The sequence below is a fragment of the Penaeus japonicus genome, unplaced genomic scaffold, assembly GCF_977035675.1.
Source record: "Penaeus japonicus unplaced genomic scaffold, GWHDUDI00000001_assembly GWHDUDI00000021, whole genome shotgun sequence".
Classification (NCBI taxonomy): Eukaryota; Metazoa; Arthropoda; class Malacostraca; order Decapoda; family Penaeidae; genus Penaeus; species Penaeus japonicus.
In genome coordinates, this window is record NW_028234423.1 from 12,245,934 (window position 1) to 12,253,215 (window position 7,282).

The window sequence follows — 7,282 nt, forward strand, 5'->3', positions numbered from 1 at the left end:
CATTATTGATGTCATTATTATTTTCTCCTTATCATTGTCATTTTTAGTATCATATCACTATTATCATATTATCATTGTCATTATCATTCTTATGGTAATATCACAAATATTATGCTGTTATATCTATCATCATTATCATTATCTTTTCTAATGATAATGATATGATAGCGATGATAATGATGCTGAGAATAACACTAATAATAGTGGTGATAAAAATGAAACTGATAATGAAAATTATAGTAATGGTAATGATGATAATACTAATAAGGATTATGATAATGGTGACATTGGCAGTTGTAATAATAGTAATAATAATTTTAATGATAATGAAATAATAATGATAATTATAATAATGATAATAACGATGGCGAGGGTAGAGATTCTAAGGAAAATAATAATATGTTTAACATTGATGCTAATAATAATGCTATTGCCGCTCCTAGTAGTCTATCATTATTGGGAATGATTATCATATTACTTATAGTAATATCAAATTTGCGAACAAGAATTACGATAACAATAACATTACGTTGGTAATGATTATGATGATCATAAGGGTAATAGCAGTAATATAAATGATAATGATAACAATAATTGCAATGATGGTAAGAATGATAATGATAATAATGGCAATAGTAAATGGTAAAAATAATAATGATGATGAATATTAATTGTAACAACTATAATAATAGTCAAAATGATGGTGATGTTAACGATAATGATGATGATAATAATGATAATAATGTTAACAGTAATAATGAAAATAATGATGATAATATCGCAGTAATAATGAAAATAATAATGGTAATAATATCAACAGTAATAATAAAAATGATAATGAGCATAATATTGACGGTAATAATTAAAATAACAATGATGATAATATCAACAGTAATAATGAAAATGATAAGGATACTAATACTAACAGTAATAATGAAAATAATAATGATAATAATATTAACGGTAATAATGAAAATAATAATGATGATAATATTAGCAGTAATAATGAAAATGATAATGATAATAATATTAGCAGTAATAATGAAAATAATAATGATAATGATATTAACAGTAATAATGAAAATAATAATGATAATAATAACACTAACAGCAACAACAGTGAAGACAAACAAGAACAATAAGTTATTATGTATGTATTCAATTATGCTAAATTATGAATCATAAAGTGTCATGCAACGTAATTATCTCAAGGTAATTACCAACTGATGTACACAACACTATTTTTTAAGCAACACAACATAAATGCGTGGTGTTACATTTATTACCTTCATGATTGCATGGTAATTATCAGTCATGTAAAATATCTTACTAGAACTTTCTAAAAGCACACTGTGACCATTAATTAGATCATTGGCCATCAACTTCATAGATCAGGCCACGCTCATGTCCTATATTTCAGGCATATAACTCAGTGGTATATATATATATATATATATATATATATATATATATATATATATATATATACTTATATATATATGTATATATATATACTTATAATATATGTATATATTATACATATATGTATATATATATGTATATATAGATATTATATAATATATATATATATATATATATATATTATATATATATATACTATATATATATATATATATATATATATACATATATGTATATATATATTATATATATATATAATATATATATATATATATATATATATATATATATATATATATATATATATATTATATATATACATATATATATATATATATATATACATACATATATATATATGTATATATACATACGTATATATATATACATACATATATATATGTATATATACATACATATATATATATGTATGTATATATACATATATATATGTATGTATATATATATACGTATGTATATATACATATATATATATGTATGTATATATATATATATATATATATTATATATATATATAAATATAATATATATATATATATATATATATATATATATATATATATATATATATATATATACAGATAGATAGATAAATAAATAAACAAATAAATAAATAAATATATATATATATATATATATATATATATATATATATATATATATATGCATATATATATATATATACATATATATTTATATACATATATATGCGGAGTGCGAGGTTACGGGAAAAGGTGTGCGACCTTCATTTGTCTGCAACCGTTCAAATTTGTATATATAAATCCCCGAATAACAGCTATTACTTATTAGTTATCATTATCATTTTCATTATTATTATAGTTTTCATCATTACTCTTATTATTATCATTATTGTTGCCAATATCATTGTTGCAGTCATAACTGTTATCATTATCATTATTTGTATCATTATTGTTATTTTCTATCGTTATTGTCACTATCATCATTATCATAAATTTCATTATCATCAATCATTATTATTATAAAGAATTATTTTTATAATTATACTTGCTGCTATTACTATCATTACTATTGTTATTATTAACGTTATTGCCATCATTATTACTATCATTATCATCATCATCATTATCAGTACTAGTGTTCTTATCATTATGATAGCATCAATAACCATTATTGTTAGTAAGATATCCTTATTGTTATCATCATTATCATATCTGTTCTAATCATTGTTATTATCATTATTAGTATCATTATCGTTATTGGTATTTTCATTATCATTATGAATATCATTATCATCAGTGATTTTTATCATTATTAAAAATTATTGTCGGTAACCTTATAACCATCATCATTTCACTGTTATTTTCAATGTTATTAGATGTTATTATTACCATTGTCAATATTACTATTTATATCGCCATCTTTGTCATCGTCAATATCATTACATTTATTCATTATCATCAATGCCATTATTATGATAACATCGTTATCATTATTACTGTCATTATCATCATCATCATCCTCGTTAGCATTAGTATTATCATTATCATAATGAATGATAATGATTGATGTTACTGTTATTGATTACCATCAGCACTTACACCACAGTAATCATTGTTATCATTATTGCTTTTATTATGATTAACATTGTCATAAGAGCATTACTAACATCATTATCATCAATTTTGTCTTCATCCTTGTTATCATTATCATTACTGTGGTTATTATTATTTTTTCAATATTATGATTATTAATATCAACATTTTTAAATATGTTCCTCATTCTTTTTTATTATCATTTCATTTTCATCAATATGATAATAATTATGATTGTTATTGTCATAATTATCATTATCATCGTTATCATTATTATCATTCTTTAAATCATCATTATCATTATTATGATTGTAATCATTATTGCTCTTATCATCATCGTTATTTTAGGATGACTCCAGCAGAACTCTAGTGCAGGCTGCTGTAGCTTTATTGGTTTATGTTTCAATCTGTAAATATATATAATATAGCATAGTCCAAATAAAAATTGAATACAGATAACTTTGCAAAATGCTAAACATAATATGAATTACTACAAAATCATATACTATTAAATTAAATAATTTCCAATGATATACAAACATTAAAAAAAAACCAATTATTGCAAAGTAACATATTGAAATTCTTCCAATCAAACACAATCAATTGCACGTTAGATAAGCAGATTTAGATTTCAGAAAAAAACACAAGTAGTAAAATAAGACAAAAAACCCTCCCACCACTGGAGACTCATAGAAACAATAATCCACAACATCAACTGAAACCTAGACATAAAGTAATCACCTCATATAAATAGCAGTAAATATACAACTGCTTAAGAAAATAACAAAAGCAAATGAACTACTAGCATATCATGAAACATATTTATTTCAATATAACATTAATCAAATATAATAATAATTAAATTGAATGGTAAAAGATGAATAACTGATAAAACACCTGTAATAAAATCCTATATGCCAGCCAATCAATAGAAATAAAATACCTTCGGAAACTGCAGATGTGATGCGGTAAATCTGCAGAACGAAAGGGGCGGGCCAAGGAGAAGATACCAGACACAATGCCAACGACTGGTCGACAACTAAATCCAGCTGTTAACATAATGTCAAAAACAAGTAAATTCAAATAATTCATCGTCTCTGACGATACAGTTGTTATCATCATAATTTTCGTTTATCGTAATTATTATCATTATCATTAACATGATAATCATTATCGTTACTACTACTATTATTATTGTTGTTATTGTTATCATTATCGTATTGTTATCATCATTATTATCATTGTTATCATTATTATTATTATCACCAACATTATTATTAATGATGTTGGCAATAAGGATAATGATGATAATAATGATAATGGTGATAATGATCATAATAATGATGATAATGACAATAATGATAGTAGAGGTGATATTGGTGACAATGATAATGATGACAATGATAATCATCATAATAATAATAGTGTTAATAGATGATGATAATTATCATTTGTGATATATGAGGATGTAAACTATATGTTGGTATACTATAGTGAAAAAATATGCATTTCCAGACACGTTTCGAATTGTCGTTTTTTTTTGTTTTTTTTTTGCTCATTTTGAATTTAATTTTTTCGGATACAGCAATCTGACAGCCTGGAATTCCTTTCTTAAAAGCGTAAAATGCATTCATTTATTATGTGTTATTGTAATCATCCTCTTTTTTATTTTTTATAATGATGATGGCAGTGATGCTAATGATAACAACAATTGAAATAATAACAATGGTGATAATAAATTTAGTAGGGATAATGATGATGGTGATAATAACAAATGTTGTTGTAATCATGAGTCATGAAACATATTCATAAAGTTGTGTAAGGGGAAGAGCACCAGAGTCAACCCATCGGACGGGTGTCATGACATACATGATGCAGTTTTTGACCTGACGGCGGGCAGCGTGACGTACATGGTGTTCGGGAATTTTGGATCTCTGTGTTTCTATATTGTATTATGAGTGATGATGGCAACTGCAATCATAATTACTATAATTGTCAATATATTAAGCAAAATGGGTTTCACCTTACATCTAAAACCTAGATGGCACCACTTTCTCCTAGCACCAGCAGGAGAGAGAGCCTTAAATGGCACCCATCCACGGTCTCTAGCAAGCACTATCTTTAGAGAGCTATGGCACACAGCAAGTTGTCGACCTCTTGCTCTTGCGATGAAGGATGTGCAGGCAGAACGAGAAGAGGAAGGTGACTCAAACCATGTCGTGTCTACAATGTGCCCCTGTGCCAGTAGGGCTGCCTTGTACTGTGGCACTCACAGTCATAAGTACAGGTTTCCTTCCTCTTCATGTTATCTTCATTGGGGATGGTTATATTTTTCGTATTCGTTCACGACAGCACACGAATACGAAAATAATTTTGTCCTCCCATTAAACAACAATACCTCTATCACACTGAGTCTCTCAATACAATAGAACAAAAATGACATACAGGTTTACAAGGAGTGACTGAAGGAGAGTGGGAAAAGTCAAGGTATGTTGCGTGAAGCAGCCTCACTCTGACATAAAGCCCACCCTGGAGACTATGCACGAAAATCTGTGATCGTCTGCAGTAAAAGGGAAAACTAAACATGAATCGTGAAGGGCTATGGCCAACGGTCATAATTTTGTTTGTTTGGTTTGTGATATGTTCTTCGAGGACTGACGGCCAATTCATCAATTACCAGTGATACGGTCTAAAATAGAAGATATGAAAATATATCGAAAATGAAGGGAGCCTAACGTCAACTTTCATTCATTAAGGGAGTATGATAAAACGGGCAAAGTAAATAATACATGCACTAAGGGGTTGGTAATTTAATTAGGAAATTTTGTAATCAGTAGACCCAACTAGATGCTATTTTTAAAAAATATATTTTTGTTGTTGTGTTATTTGTACCTTAACCAGTTGATAAATTAAAGGAGGGAGAATCATTATATTTTTATCATAACCCATATACTATAAAGAAAGCCCAGCAACTTCTACGTGTCTTTAAAGACCAACAACCACACTACTATTGTTTTTATTCTATTTTTCTTTCTTTTTTTTCTCAGATTTACCAGAGGTTTTCCTCAGCGGTTCCTCTTGAAAATCAACCTCTGGGTGGTGGCGGCGTTACCGAGAAATAGTTAGTAGAATAATATACCGTCTGCGCAGTGACACCGATTTAATTAAATCTGACACGTGACGGTAGCATAACTGACAATTAGTACTTAATGAAATAATAAATCTGACACTATTATATTCATCATTATTATTGTCATAATTTCTGCTAATATTAAAATTGTTGTTATTACAATTACTATCATTATCATTATTATTGTCACTACAATCATTATCATTATCATTACTATCTCCATTATCACAGTTATCATAATCATCAATGTTATTTTGATATTTGATATAATTATGATTATTACCATGTTCATTATCATTATCATCATTTTGATGATGATTATCATCATTACTATTGTTATTATTTCTTCATCGTTATCATCATCATTATCATCACCATTATTTTTATCATCATTAATATCATTATCATCATTAAAATTGTTATCATTGTTATTTTCATCTCCATTATTATCATCATCAATATTAGTATTGTTACTGTGATTGTTATCAATGTTATCAATATTATCATCATTATTGTTATAATTATTATTATGATCATTAGTATCAGTATCATTATTATTGTTATTCATCAATATTATTAGCATGATGATGCCGATGGTGAGGATTATCCTCATTATCATTACTACTACTACATGAATATCTTAATTATCATTATTAACTTCATTATCGTTATTAATTTTATTATTTTCATAATCGTAAATACATCATGAGTACTACTAGTACTTATGATATTTTTTATCAGCAGCAAGACCAACAATGAAAACCATCATTATAGCGAATCATCCCCTGGCATCAGGGGATAATTCGCTGTAAGATGTTTATAATATATATATATATATATATATATATATATATATATATATATATATATATATATATATATATATATTATATACATAACAACATACATACATACATAATATATATATATATATATATATATATATATATATATATATATATATATATATATATATATATATATATATATATGTACAAGAAGAAAGTGCGTTTTTATTTTCCTTCGCCTTACCTTTCCGAATGCTCCGTCTACATCTACATTACTACTACTCTATACAACACTACTTATATATTACTTACCTTATATTCTGTGCTTAACTTACCTTGGTCTTCTC